Genomic DNA, 16,911 nt, shown 5'->3' on the forward strand with positions numbered 1-16,911 from the left:
GTTTCCAAAAAATCCAAATTTTGTTGGTACAATTACTAAAAGAGCTATCAAACCCAAGTTTAGAATGCATGGTATCAATTTTGGACTCCAAAATCAAAGGTTCAAGTAATACCAAAACATAAATATTATGGATTTGGTAAAGATTCATAACCCTATCCCTAGAAGGGGGGTTACCAACACACCAAATATTCCAGATGAGGGATTTAACCATTAAAAGAATAATTATAAGAATTTCAAGTAACTCTAGAGGATTAACCCTCTGATACTTTATTACTTTTAGATTTCTTCTTCCCCGCCTTAATAAAGCCCACATCTAGATTGTTGACATTTGAAGGAGTACACAACAAAGCAACATCATCTATACCTACCGATTTCCATAATACATCTCTTTTTTTAATAGGAACAATCTCTCCTTCCTCCATATGTTCTTGCTCATATCCTTCTTCATTCTCCACTTATTCCCCATTACTAGAAATTACTTCATACTAATTATGAACCCCATCTCGATCATCTATATTATAGTTGTTAATATAGTAAGCTCTTCTAGAAAAGGTCTGTCTGCAATCTAAATCATTCGTAAGTTGGATAGCAACATGTCAAGGATCAAGTAAACCAATCAAATAAAAATTGGATAATTTTAGATTACCAAAAAATGATCGAATCGAATAAAGATTAGGGTGTTTTATTGTGAACTTCCCTTCTAAAGTATACTGATAAGGAGATACAAATTTCATGATATCATCCTCAGAAACAGTAAAGTCAGATAACCTTTACCTGTGGATTTAGTAAAACCAATATCAAAATCTTTCGACGAAACACCACCAGCGAGAACATCGCAAAAAGAGTGAGATTTAGGCTAAGAATAATTACCAACATCGCTAATGAAGCCTTTATTGTTCGCAATCAAAGCTGCAGGTGGATTACCCCATGGCGAGGGCAAAGACAAAGACAGACTAGGTGCCATAGAGAGAAAAAGAAAGCAAAGAAACCGAAGGCCAAAGCCTTAGGTTACAAATCCACAGAAAAGATCAGCACAATCGAAATAATAAATAAGAGCACCATAATCAACAGGAAATTGACCAAGAAGGAACAGGGAAAGCCTGATCACCAGAGTGCACCAACTGAGAGGAGAGAGAATATAAACATTGAGATAAAGTCAAAACCTAGAAAGAGACATTATAACTCGAACAAATTAGTAAATCCTTTTCCTGAAGTTAGATATTTTTCATGTGGTATGCTATGACATATTTCACACACTTGTATTATTCACCATAATACACATTGGGTGTGGAGACCCAAATTACATGATTCACAACATAACACATATACATTACATTCTTTTTTACATAAGAAGGGACCCAACCTATTTGGGTTCCTAAATATGATATTTGATGATTTTGTAGGTGTGCTCTCACTAAAGACCTCATAAGAGCATATGGTACATGGACAGCGGAGGCTCGTGGCTCTTAATTGCATAAAGTTTCTTCTTGATAAATTCTAATTTGCATGTTTACTACTCTATTGATTGTTGTTATTTTTTATTCTATCTATTTTAATTTTGATTTAGTTTTTTAATTAATTTATGTTGTTATTTTGTAGTTATTTCATCTATATTATTTTTCTTTTTATTTATTAGTTTTTCGTATTTCTGGTCATAATTGAAATGATATTTTATGTCTTTTTTTTATTTTTGATAATTTATAGTTAGTATTTTGGCATCTCTAAATCAGTTAATGGGAGAAACACCATTGATTATTTCCCTCCCTCTAATCTCTTTTAGTGGTGTAATTTTCTTTTCTAAATAAAAGTCCATCTCAAATTAACAACTAGAATTTGTGATTAAAATCTTTTTTATCGTTCTACAGTAATCTATCTTATATATATAATGTTAAAAGTCTTTATAATACTTTCAAATTCATTTAAATCTTGTTGTTGCATTTATCATATAAAATTGATTCTATTATGTGGTTTATTTTTCCCTTTATTTGAGAGTGAGTTTTTTTTTCTCTAATATCTGGAAGATATACTCACAACTGAGAGTTTTTAAGGGTTTTGAAAAAGGGTCTAGCTTGCAAAAAAAATGACAAGGGCATAAAATTAGCCCCAAAAAGAAAAGAAAAGTGAAAAGATGCGAAATGATCGCCAAAAAATTGAAAGATATACAAAGTGTATCAAAAATCTAAAGATGTACATAGTGCGCCAATCAATTGACCATAGGCAAAAAATGAGCCACAAAAAGCAAGCTTCCCTCTCTTTCAAACCTTAGAAGAATTCATGTGTCACTAGATATTTTCAAAGGCTTGATTTCAAATTTCTTAATTGTGACAAATTTCTTTGGTATATTATTCTATAAGATATTTTCTTTATGGAACTAAGTTTCAAACGAATCTCTTTTTCTTATCCAATTGGTTTGTTCTGAGTTAGGTCTTTTGTTTTCAAAAGACTATTTTTCCCTGACAGAAGTCTGAGAAAGGGTTAACAGGATTTGATATTCTACCATTTTTAGATTTTGATGATGTTAACTCATTAGTCTTACAAGTCTTTAAATTTAATCACTTGGAGAATTTATCACATTCGTTCCTTGTTTATTTAAAAGAAAAAAAAAATTTCTTTTTTTTTTATTTCTTTTTAACTATTTTTTTGTATTTTAATTTTATCTTTTACTATTATTTTTCTATTTTTTAGGCCTTCTCTGATCATCTACATTCATCTCTTAAATTTCATTTTTAGTCCCATCTTCCTGGATGATGCATTCATTCCACTCCTAACCTTTCATCTGACAGTTGATATGTTTTCTTAGTTTATCATCGTCCTGGATAATTTGATCGTATTCTGCTTTGCTTACTATGATCAGCCCGGATGATCCTCTTCATCCTAAATGAAGTTCTTAAATCTTTGCTCAATTATTGGTAATTAGCCCGTATGATCCACCTTTTTGTCCTGGACAATACACATAGCAATACATTTAAACCCTTTAAATTCAACCGATACGATCAATTATTGATAATCAACTCGGATGATCCACCTATTTGTCATGGTCGATACCTATGGCAATGCTTTAAACATTTTAAAATCAGCCAATATGATCCATCGTTATGCATCGTCCTGGACAATCCACCTAATCGGCCAGGACAATCTTCTTTTTTAACTGTCATCCAGCTTAACTCCTCATGATGATTGCTTATATCTTATCATCCTGGATGATATCAAATCATCCTGGATGAGTTTACCACCTTTTTGACTAATCGTCCTCGACAGAATTATTGCACCTGATCGTCTTGGACGATTCTGCAATCATCCTGGATGATCTGTCTAATTCTTTAAAAATCGAGGCTTCTAAAAGTTTTTTCTCACACACCTTCATTCAATCCATCTTGCACTCATTGTTTCCCTATTTTCCTTGATAATGACTAGTGAAAAAATGGTATTGCATGCCTTATGGAAGCTCATTGAGGGCAAATCTAGACCCTCGATTCACTGAGGCAGCCGATCAAGCCTCCTATTAGAGGTACAAGATGGCTAAGATCACTGTATCCCAAACTGTCAAACCTCACATCCTTTCCTATCCTATTCTTAATTTAGTTTCTCACACTACTCTCACTTTTCTCCTTACTCTTACCGTCCCATTCATTTTGAAGTTACTATTTAAATTTTTTGCTAGCTTTTGAATTAATTCCTCTTTTACTGCTCTTCAATCTTATATGAATAGATAACCTATCAAAATCACTTATCAAGGCTGTAAAGACCTCCTACAACTGTCCATCACAAGAGACAAACTCCATATCCTATGTAAAAATCTCAACTTTGACTGGGCTCTGGCTAATCACTTTTTGGGGAGCACCAATACTTCCTATTATGTTAGAGAGTCTACTGGCTTACTTAAAGATGCTAGGACAATCCAACATATCCTTCGTACATCAATTCTTCCAAAAGCTGGTGATCCACATTCATATCACTCCACTCCTTTCGATCACCACTTTCTACATCATGGCCCATCATAAATTTAATGCCTCTGATCTAATTTTTCGATACATTGAGCACTTCACAAGCATCAGAGATCCAGGATATAGGAGTAATCCCAATCTAGCCTTAGGCCATATCATTACTTATGTCCTAGAATCCAAATACAACCTCCAATAACCTGCCCCACCAAACTTTCAACCTACCATCTACTCAAACAACTCCTTCTACATTCTTCATAGTACACATCTTCACCTGGAGCACGAGGAAGCCGAGGGAGCTGAGGAGGAGGCAGCTCATATACCTATAATTGTATATGCTCTGCTCCACCAGCACTCACAGCTAGATCAATTGGCAGAGCGGTTTGACCAGTGGTAGACTTGCTTCGAATTATACATTTCTGTATAGAAGCAGCAACATGCAGAGGATGTTGCTCAATTTGACTCTTACGTGGCTCACCAGTAGCACCAGCACTAGTAGGACATGGCCTTGTTTTCGGAGCAGTTTGTGATGCTTTCCAATTTAATTCACCCATAACCACGACCATCATCACCACCTTCGGATGATCAGGGGTCGTCTTTCTTTTAGTTTATTTTTAATGATGTTGTTTTTCCATTAGTGTTGTTTACTTCTATTTAGTAGTTTCTGTTGTGTTTCTTTTATCTTTTTCTCCTCCTTTTTTCTGATGTCAAAACATGATGCTTTCCAATTTAATTCACCCATAACCACGACCATCATCACCACCTTCGGATGATCAGGGGTCGTCTTTCTTTTAGTTTATTTTTAATGATGTTGTTTTTCCATTAGTGTTGTTTACTTCTATTTAGTAGTTTCTGTTGTGTTTCTTTTATATTTTCCTCCTCCTTTTTGTGATGTCAAAAGGGTGAGTAATTGTACTATTTTATAACATTTTGGGGTACTATGTACTGTATTCATTTGATAGTATAATTTAAACTTCCTGAATCATTATTTTTATTATGATGCTTCAATTGAACAACTAAATTTTGTTTTGTGTTTACCATCATCAAAAAAGGGGGAGATTGTTACGAATTTGATTTCAGGGACTATAATTTTGATTATAACAAATAATTTTATTTCTCTATGACTACCTTGCCTACTAACATTTCAGATCCACAAGATCGAATGCGACTCAAGCCAGCTCAAGATTGGGTAGAATAGGTCTAAGAAAATTTGTAATCTTTTAGCTCTTCTTGAGTCTATTGTAATATTGTGGGTTTTGATGCTAAGTAACCTTGCACACAAACACTTGGGGGAAAAATTTCTGACTATTTTAGAGTTTTCTATTTTTGCTCACATCATCTAGGACAATAAAAAAATCAACCTGAATAATGAGTTAAAAATAGAAACCCTAATTAGGGTATCGTTGTTAAGGCAGCTATTATTAAGCACATCATTTCGGATGATGTTTTCATCGACCTGGATGATAGGCTCAAATTCGAAAGAATTTGCTCCCAGATCTATTTAGGTAACTTTTATTTTTTGGCATCATCCAGGATATCATCCATGACATCATCCTTGACGATGCAATATAATTATGCCTAAATTAATCTGGTAATTATAAAAAGTAATTAAGGTTTGATTGCTCGATCATATCTTCCTAGATGATCTCAAGATCAGCCGGGATGATCAGTTCAAAAACCTTAGTTATTCCTAGATGATCAAACATTGGCTTGCTTCTATTTAGGGCGATGCTCTGGACGATATGTACTGAATTGAACTAATCGTTTGGGACAATTATGAGATCGGCCTGGACGATCAAGTATTTTTTATATCATCTAGACATCCATTCTAGGCGATGTTCTGGACAATATTAAATGACTTGTACTAATCGTACAGGATGATATCTTATCAACTTGGATGATATAAACAAAAACTTTTTAATCATCCCAAATCATACTTGCTGATTGAGCTAAATTTGTACTGATCATACAAGATGATATTTATATCATCCTGGATGATAAATTCGGTTTGTTACAATTAAGACCTATTCTAAAACTCTTCTATATAAGACCTCTTATTCTACCCAAGAGAGTAACATTTACTGTTCTCCTGACTTGAGAGAGCTAAGAGGAGAGGGAGAGCAAGGGAGAGAGAGAGGATCTTGTGAGGGGGAGTTTGTGAGGGGTTTCACAAAGGATGCTCCAAGAAAGGATCCTTCTTCATCTTCTCTGGTTATCATCCCTAAGTTCCTTAAGGGTTCTAGAGAGGTCTACTTCAGCATCTGATCGAGGTTCTCTACCTACTTTAGGAGGAAGCAAAAGGCTGCCTACTTTTGGAGGAAGCAAAAGGAGTTATGTTCTCTACCTCACCGGGGTCAGTGGAAAGGTTTGTAAAGGCTTCTCAGCCTTACTGTGGGGGCAAAAAGAGAGACACTGTGTTTAGTGCAATACTCGGATGAGAGGCTCCGAGGAGTGGATGTAGGTCAAGTTGATCAAACCACTATAAATTTATGTGTTCTTTATTACTGCTTCCTCATTTAATTTCCACACTTTTGATTTCATTATGGTGAAGTTTTGTTTGAGTTTGTGTTTTGATTGAGAAATTGTTTAAATATCAATTCATCCCCCCCCCCCCCCCCCCCCCACCTTTCTCTAGTCCCCCCACCTCTTTGTTAGCATTGGGCTAGTTCGTATGGGCTTAACACCCCTAACGAACTTTCATATATTCCCAAATTTTTAATAATTCATTCAATTCAAATTAAATCCTCTCTTAATCAAAAATTTATGGCCCAACACTTAGATTAGGTTGAGACACTTCTAAATTATTTTAGAATCCTAAAGTGACTCCTACCTCTCTTCTATTGAATCCGAAAATAGGTGTTCAAAATTTGATCCAATTCCTATTGAAACTCCAGATTCACCTCTTTTGACATCACTCCTATAAATATTTAAAAAAAAAAATTTCGTTATTTTAATCAAGAGTATTAGTAGGAGACTCTGGTTTCTTATAATGTAATTAACTATGAAGGCCTACGCTCCTAGGAGATTTAGAACTTATGTCATTTTTTCAAAACTCAATTAAAATTTCTTTTGGGAAATCAAACTTATAATGATCATCATTACCATAATCGAATGATTACTAATGGATGATATTTTCTTTCTTTGGGGAGATATAGCAGGTGTTAACATAAATTTGAATATGAAATTAGCAATCACTTCACTTTATTATTGTAGTCAGATATTTTACTAAACTTCATTTAGATCCTCTAGGATCATATATAGTTATCCCTTAAATCAGGCTATGACATTTAAAAGAAAATCCATAATTTTGGGTCTTAACCCGTTAGGAGATTTTAACTCTGCTATCTGAGTTGGTACATTATCTCTGATGATCTATTCGACTACATAATTAAAATTAAAATTTAATTCCCAATTTTTCCAAAGAAATTTAATTTGAATTTATTTTGGATATAACATGTTGAATCCTCTATTCAAACACCAAAATTTCATTGTATTGAATTAAATAGAAAAAGTACATATGGTTTAGCACCTTAGCACTACGTACCACAATGCTACAAAACCCCAGTAAAAATTTTTTTAATTTTTTAGAACATGCAAACCAACTATGAGGACCAACTTTGGTACACTTTTTTTTCTAAAATCATTTACATATTTCCTTATAAGAGATATATGGAATATATTAAATATGTTAGACGGTTAAACTCATTTTTGTATGAGTTCATTAGGATCAGAATAGACTCTAGGATAAATTTAGACCCTATATTAAATTTAGATATTAGGATCTATCTAGACCCTACGATCATTTTAAACCAATCTAGACCCTAGGATATATCTAGACCCTAGGAGTTTTCTAGAATCCAAAGCACTAGGATATTCCTAGTCCTTAGGATCCTTCCTGACTTTAGCCCCTAGGATCTATCAAGGCCCTACAACTCTTCAAAATTTTGGGCCTTAGAATTCATATATATTATAAGACCAATCCAGACTTTAAATAAAATATAACCTCAAGCTAATACAGACCATAATTCAATTCAAACCTCAATCAAAATCCAGACTTCAGTCTAGTTCAAAATCCAAACTCTAGTTCAAATAATGATTCCATCTTTGATCAAGCTTTAATCCTATCCTATCACTTATGATCATACAAATGATTATAAAAGATTTGAATAATTCAAATCTAATTGTCAAAACATTAAATCTAGCTCAAACCCAGAAATCCAGTTCCTTGACCCAAGGCTAAAGACTAAGGTTCTAAAAGCCTTTTCTAATCATTCTTTAAACACTTCAAACCCAAATCAAATGACCTCTGATTCAAGATCTATCAATTGCATACTAATTAAACATATCTTTAGAGGAAACTCTCAATATTTTAGCCCATTCTGAGGTCTCTAATCCCATAATTTGAATTTATTTTCAAAGGATATAACTTTCAAATATTTATGGCCTATCCTATTAGGCCTGCAACCTAGTGCATATTGACCTTAGAGCTTTCTCCAAACCATCCAATCACATCCAAATCCTTAATCCTAACTTGTTAAGAATTGAACAATATTTTGGTGTACCCACTTTTACCCCTAGTTGACCTGGGGTCAAAGTGACCAAAATATCCCTTAGGGATTTGAATAGTCATTTCAACTCAAATAACCATTTCAATCTATAAAACTAATCTCAATCAACTCAAAACATCAAACTTAATCTATTAAACCCAAACTCATATCCTAGGCAAATATGGTTAACCAAGTCAAACCAAGTTGACCAAGTTAATCCTTAAGCCTATCTACTTCCAATCAACCTTCAAATCAACTTCAAAGTCATTCAAACTTGTCTAGACCCATCCCTAATGATTTGGATTTCATTGGGCCCATTGATCCAGTCAACAGTTAACTTGGTCAATTAAGTCCAAGTATGGTCAAACTTGACCATTTGGGTCAAAATCACCTCAACCATTCAATTCAAGCTTTCTAAATCTTCAAACCCTTAAAATTACATCAACGAGTGATTCAAGTACATATTAACCCACTATGAGTTAATCATTTCTTGGTTTGATTTGGTCAAACCTTAACCTTTGGTTAAACCAGGTCAACCTAACTTAAGTTAACTCAAATCCTTAATTTAAATCCATTAAACCCTAAAATACTTTCCAATTTATGGTGTAGGTGCCTCCAAGTCACCATGAATCATGTGGAGGTTGATTTGACTAAGTCAACACAACAAGACTTGGTCAAACCATCTTAAGCTGTTACTTTTATTTCAAAATTTAAATCCTTGACAATTAAGCACTTACTAATTGACTCTCCTAGCATTCAAGCTCTATCCCATCCCATGTCCACCTAAGCCTAAGTTGACTGTTTGACCCATCAAATAGTCAACAAGGGGTCTAAATTTCTTTAGGTGTGGTTAAACATGGTCAAACCACATATTAAGCCTAATAGCCTCTAACCTCTCCAGCACTTTTAGGGTATTCTAGAATATACCTAAATATACTCTTAACCCTCATATCTAAATGAAATGGCCTCAAACCACTGTATATGCTCTTAAGGACAAAAGGAGCTTTATACCACACTTATCATTTGTCCTTTTATCCCACTATCCGTAACCACTCCCTAGCCATGTGTCAAGTAACTAGGATGGTATCCAGTTGATCCCAGTCATCCATTTAGCATGGGAACATTTGAATAAGGTAAGACTCTCACTTGAAATCTCATTCTCAAGCTAGCTCTCTTTCTACTCTAGCCTCCTCAAGCCAGTTCATAGCTCTTCTAAACCATTCCTGACCAAAGCCCCTTAGTTCAAGGCTGGCGGTGATAAGATCTTTGGCAATCTGAGGCTTAAATTCATCCATGGTTGAGATCTCCCAATTTAGAGCTCATCAAATTATGGTTTCAACAAGGAAAATATATGTGACAATCAACAAGCTCAGAGAACTAAAGATCTCCCAAATCCACTGGTTAGATTGAGGTAAAACCTCAACCCTAGCTTAAGGTACAATAGGCTAAATAAAATTTCATTAACTGATTTTCAAATCATAAAATCAAACCCCCAAGATTTTTGTTCATCCCCTTCAAATTTTGTTGAATTTGTATAACTTAATCAGGAGAAACTCCAAAAATCCCATTCTAGGGTGGTTTGATCTATGCAGGGTTGAACTATGTAAAATATGTGTCATTATTCTTTGACCAACAGCATAGATCTTAACATTCCACAGTTTTGTTCAACCATAGATTTGATTCCACAGTCCGATTTGTCATTCGACTGCATTGAGGCTGTCCATTCCAATCAGCACGGGATCTAACGGCTCCACGGCAACGCTGATGTGTTGAGATAGTTACAACTTAGTTTTTGATTGTTGATATTCATACAACATGTATATTTTTGATGATTTCAAATATTGTTGCTTTGATTATTATTTCTCCTAACATATTTTGGATGTATTATTTTGTTGTTCATGTGTACTAACATTTCAGGGAAATTATACTCCAGATTGTTGAAGACTTCAATTTAAATCTGTTTAGGATTTATTGTAAATGAAGTTTGTAATTTTCATTTTATTGAGTCTAAGAGAGTGTGATTGCAATTGAGTAATTATGCATACACACATCGGGGGAGTGTTTAAAATTTGTAATTTTTTAAACTAATCATACTATACGAAGTCATTTCGTATAGGACGATTTATTTAGTTATTTTCCTTACGAGTAGTCAAACAAACGAAAGTAGAAATTTTTTTCTAAGTATAGATCATATTGTACAATATACCATTTGTACATACCTTCCAAAGTACAAAATTGATGGGTCCCATTTCATCTCGATAATCTTGAAATTTTTTGTAACTGATTGCACCGTACGATGTCATCATCAAACGTACACCATAAAGGGTACTAAATTATGCGGTCCCTCTTCATCCCGATGAAAGTAAAAAATTTTCATAATGGACGAACTTGGTTTATCCCGAATGATCATCATGTATAAAATTATTTTGTAATAACTCATAAATGGTTTGTACGCAATAGTTTTTAATTTATTCATACGTACGAACATACGATTGTACTGTACGATCGTATATGGTTAAAATTGAATATTTTAATTTGTGGATGTTTTTTATGTCTTTAATATAAAAGTTCCACTAAAACTGATGTGAAAAAGTCATATCTTCATAATTTTTCAAGGGAAATTAAAAGAGAGAGTGTTCGAGAGAGATTTCTTACATGTGGAGTGTGATGGGTTCACAAGATTACTCACAGGTAAGGATCTCTTTGTGATTTTGGTTGTCACTCTTCTTTTTGTCTTTCTTGTTGCTCATGAGAAGATCTTTGAAGAAAATCTAATATTCTGTTGACACTTGGAGAGTGTGAAGGGACGATGGTTCTTTTCTGACACTTAGAGAGTGTGAAAGGATGACGATTCTCTACCAACACTTGGAGAGTGTGAAAGGATGACATTTCTTTGTCGACACTTAGAGAGTGTGAAAGGATGACGGTTCTCTGCCACACTAAGGATTGGTGGAAGAGTGGATTTATAAAGGTTTCTCCGTCTTGTTGGGGGGGCAAAAGAGAGACACTTTGGTAATAATGTAATACTTATAGAGGGAGTCTTTAGGGAGTGGATGTAGGTCGTATTTGACCCAACCAATATAAATCTTTGTGTCTTTTAATTTCACTAATTTATTTACTACAAGTTATTTTTCTGTTATTGAAAAGTTTTATTATTAAAAAACATAAATTAACTTGCTACTAGTTTTAAAATTGATTTTCAAATTTAAAAATCCAAGAAAAATTTTAAATTACCAATTCACCCCCCTCTTGATTAACCTTGGGATATTAGTTTAGGTTTAACAACCTAATCTAGATTCACAAAGTAGTATCAGAGCTTTATTTCAAAACCACAAGTTTAAACTACTTTTTGATAAATAAAAAAGTCTACTTTTGGAAACTGAAACACACGTGAAGGGTATTCGATCACTAGACCTCCATTTTTTTATAATATCCATTTCCATTTTTAGAAAATACACATGTCTACATTTTTACAATCACTTGATTATCGTATGTGAATCTTAGTTCAAGAAGGGTATATTAGGCTAACTAGATTCGTTAATGGCATTAGAGTTAAAACACCGTACTAAATGCAAATTGTTTAAATAGTTTATTTTGTGCACTTAAGTTAGAAGATTACATGCAAGTTTTCACTTGTAAAAGTGGAAAGGACATATGGGATAGGCTTTGTATTACTTACGAAGGGACTAATAAAGTAAAATAATCTAAATTAAATATCTTGTTACATGAATGTGAATTATTTCGCATGAAACTTAATGAATCCATCTCTGACAAGTATATAAGATTCACTCAAATAGTCATTTCTTTACATGCATTAGGTAGGAAACCAATGAATATTGAAATGGTTAATAAAATTTTTTGTTGTTTGTCTACTTCTTATGATGCTAAAATAACTGCTATTATAGAGTCTAAAGATTTAAATGTTTACTCTTTTAATAATCTTCTTGGATTACTAATTGCTTATGAGCAAGGAGTGAGTCAAAGGAAGATTGATGCAAGTGAATAGTGAAAGGAGAAGAACATAGCACTTAATGTGGAGGAGTTAGAGAGTGATTTTTTACAACCTGAGGATGAGATTGATATTGCCTTAATGACTAGGAAATTTAAAAGTTTTCTTAAAAGGAAGCAAAGGAGACGCCAGTAGTGGAATAGAGGTAAGTTCAATAAAAATGTTATGGTTTCTAATGATGTGATTTACTATGAATGCAGGAAACCTGGACATATAAAATCAGACTGCCTGAATCTAAAAGTCACTCCTAAAAAAGAGAAGGTAGAAGAAAAAGCAAAGGCGAAGAAGGGCAAGAAGAGATTTCAGAGAGTTTTTTGGGAGGACTCGGCTTCAGATTCATCAGAAACAGAAAAGGAGGAGGAAGTCACCAATCTGTGCTTAATGGCCGATAATCTTGATCAGCCAGATCAAGAATAGGTATGCGACTTAACCTATAATGAATTATTAGAAGTTTTTGAAAGAATTTATGATGCATGTAGAAAACTTAAGAAAATGCATTCTATTCTAAACATAGAAATGCAAGAATTACAAAAAAAACATGAAATTCTTAGGAAAGATAACGCACTAATAGATAATAATCACATGAGCTTACTTGATGAATTCGATGACTTGAATTAAAAGAATGATCTTTTGAAAACATCCTATGCTTAATTAGAAAAAGAATTCAAAGATTTTAAGGATGAATATAAAAATATAGAGCACTATTTAAAATATGATAACACTGTGTTAGAGGATGCAAATTCATTTTTTGAAGAAAATAGAAACTTCCCAACACTTGAAGATTTTTCTAATCCTATTTTGAGGTAAAAAATTTTAATACCGAGGAAGAGATAGATTTATTATAGAAAATTTAGAAATCCATTTTTTTGGAGTTAAATGTTATACTTATGAGATGATTGGACATATTTCACACACTTGTATCTTAGATAGAAAAACTCATTTAGTGTGGAGATCAAAGGTTTATAAACTAAGTCATATCATGCATGCCTCTTGTTTTATTTTGCCAAAAGGAGAACACGGACTTGTTTGGCTTCCCAAGACTAATATTTAATTATTTTGCAATAACGCTCTCATACAAGTCCTCATGAGAGCATTTGGTACCTGAATAGCGGTTGCTCGAAGCATATATTTGGAGACACTACTCATTTTATATCACTGCAAGCCAGGAATGGAGGAAGGGTTACACTGAGAGATAACACCACTAGGAAAGTAGTTGGCACATGTATGATCAGAAACTTGAAAAAAAAATTCATAAAAAATGTGTTTCTTGTAGATGGTTTAAAGTATAATTTGTTAAGTATTAGCCAGCTATATGATGAAGGATATAAAGTAAAATTTTTTCCCACTAGTTGCATATTAAGCCTAAATAAAAATTATGTTTTACATTGAATTAGGGTAAATAATATTTATATGCTAGATTTGACTTATATTAAAACTCATAATTCCTTTTATTTAAAAATAAATTTTGATAAATCTTGGTTATGTCATATGAGACTTTATCACGCTAGCATAAAAAATCTTAGTAAACTTACCCAAAAGGATTTGATTAGAGGAATACCAAAACTAGACTTTACTAAGGATCACGTTTGTGAAGCATGTCAAATTGGAAAATAGGTGAAGTCTTCATTTCATTCCAATAAAGATCTTAGAACTAGCAAACTTTTAGAGATTTTACATATGGATCTTTTTGGATTGGTTAGCACTATAATTCTACGAGGGAAGGTATACAAATTTGTGATAGTTGACGACTTCTCGAGATTCATATCGGTTAAATTTTCATTTCATAAGAGTAAATCATTTGAGGAATTTGGATATTTTTTGACTTGGATTCAAAGGAAATTAGGATGTGAGATTTTAACAATTCAAAGTGATCATGATGGTGAATTTAAAAATGATGAATTTGAGGATTTTTGTAAGGAAAAATGAATTGATCACAATTTTTCTGCACCTAAAAATCTCAGCAAAATTGGGTAGTCGAAAGAAAGAATAGAACATTAATTGAAGCTGCTAGAGCCATGTTGGCTGAATATTCACTTCCTAAATATTTTTTTGGTTGAAGCGGTTTGAATTGCATTTATATTATAATTAGGGTGAACATTAAATCGAAATTGAATAAAACACCCTATAAGCTTCTTAAAGGGATAACACCTAATTTATCATATTTATATGTTTTTGGATGTAAGGTGTTCATACATAATAATGAAACATTTCTTTAAGAAAATTTGATCCAAAATTAGATGTAGGAATTTTTCTTGGATACTTTAGTGTTATAAAATTTTATAGAGTATTTAATAAAAGAACTTTGTGAAACTTTATTAGGGATGTTAGGCCCTTATGAACTAGTCCCGAGGCTAACCAAGAGGCAGTGAATTGGTATTTTAAAAAATTCTCAGTCAAAATACAAACACAACCAAAGCAAGATTCACCAGAAGAGAAATGAAGTGCAAAAATTAAATGTAGAAGAATAATAAGAAAGAACACACCAGATTTTATAGTGATTCAATCAAGTTGACCTACGTCCACTTCTTAGAGCTTCTCCTCTGAGTATTGCACTAAAATCAGTGTCTCTCCTTTTACCCCCACAGAAAGGTAGAGAAGCCAATAAAAAAACTCCTTTCTTCTAACCCATGTGAGGCAGAGAACCCAACTCCTTTTGATTCCTCCCAAAGCATGAATGTTACGGATCTATGGTTTATAATTTTGATGATAGCAAACATTTTTATTTCTCTACGATTGCCTTATGTACTGACATTTCAGGTTCACACGATCGAACTATAATTTGAAACCAGCTTAAGATTGGGTAGACTAGGTCTGAGTTAATTTGTACACTTTTCCTTTCTTGAGTCTATTATATTTAGTGTGACTCCTGATGTTTTGTAGCTTGGAAGATTTTTCTGTTGTTCTCTAAAGATTTCTATTTTTGGTAGCATCGTCGGGATGATATTTATATCGGCCTAGACGATCAGTCCAAAAGAAGAAACCCTAATTATGACATCCTCATTAAGGCAGCCATCATGAGTTGATCGGCCTGGATGATACGTGTATCAGCCAGGACGATAAGCTCAATTCAGAAAGAATCAGCCACCATGATCAGATTAGGTATTCATTGTTTTAGGGAATCGGCCAGGACGATATATACATCGTCTAGGACGATCTAACTCAATTATTCCTAAATTGATCTAGTATCTTTGGGAAGTATTAATGGCTGATTGAAACGATCACATCGTCCGGGATGATCATAGGATTAGCTAGAACGATCTTCTGGATGATTTACATCAGCCAGAATCTATTCAGGGCGATGATCAGGACGATTGAAATCAGTTTTAAACTAATTGGCCGGGACGATCGTGAGATCGGCCAGGATGATGTAACCAATTTTTTTCTGATCGTCCCAAATTGTCTCGGGCAGATGACCTGAATTTGAACTGATCGTACAGGTTGATGTGCCTGTCGTTCTGGATGATAATGTTAGCAACTTGTATTAATGAGCTCGTTTTAAGATCTTCTATTTAAGCTATGACATAACATTTTATAAGTGCCTTTGGTAGCCATTGTAGCTTCATTCTTTTGGGGGAAACATGAAGAGAGAGCTTGAAAGGGAGTGAGGAACGGGTGAAGTCTGAGAGTGGGAGAAGATCCTATGAGGGGGGGGGGGGAACTCAAGGGGGGGGGGAGGGGATTCCACAGGGAAGGTGGAAGTGATTTTATAATGGCTTCTCCACCTAACTGTGGGGACTAATGGAGAGACACTTATTTTAGTGCAATACTTGGAGGGTACCTCTAAGGAGTCGACGTAGGTCAGGGTTTGACCGAACCACTATAAATACCGGTGTGTTCTTTCTTATTATTGCTTCCGCATTATTTTCTTCTGTAATTTGATTTCTGTGGTGATTTTGGTTTGAGTTTTATCTTCGGTTTTAAAGTTATCCAATTCGCTTCTCTCTTTGTTAGCCTTGGGCCAGTTCTATAGGGCTTAATATCCCTAACAAACTTTCAAGTGATATTAGAGCCGTATTCATAAAACAAGTTTTTAAACGCTTTTGAATTTTAATCCATGGCTAATTTTTTAAATCATAATATTGTGGAAGGTTATTCAATCACCTGACCACCTTTATTTGAAAATATGTCATCTGATTTTTGAAAAAATCGCATGACTACTTTCTTGTAATCTATTGATTTTTGCATGTGGCATATGATTTAACTGGTTATTCATCACCGTCACGTATTGTTAATGTAGTTAAAACTGTTATTCTTTTTAATCAATGGAATAGTGAAGAACAAGTAAATGCTCAATTAAATGCAAAATCTTTAAATTACTTTTTCTGTGCTTTAAATTCTAAAGATTTTATGTTAGTATCCACGTGCACCACTGGTAAGGAAGTTTGGGATAAACTACACACCATATACGAAGGCA

The sequence above is a fragment of the Dendrobium catenatum genome, unplaced genomic scaffold (genome assembly GCF_001605985.2).
Source record: "Dendrobium catenatum unplaced genomic scaffold, ASM160598v2 fragScaff_scaffold_231, whole genome shotgun sequence".
Lineage (NCBI taxonomy): Eukaryota > Viridiplantae > Streptophyta > Magnoliopsida > Asparagales > Orchidaceae > Dendrobium > Dendrobium catenatum.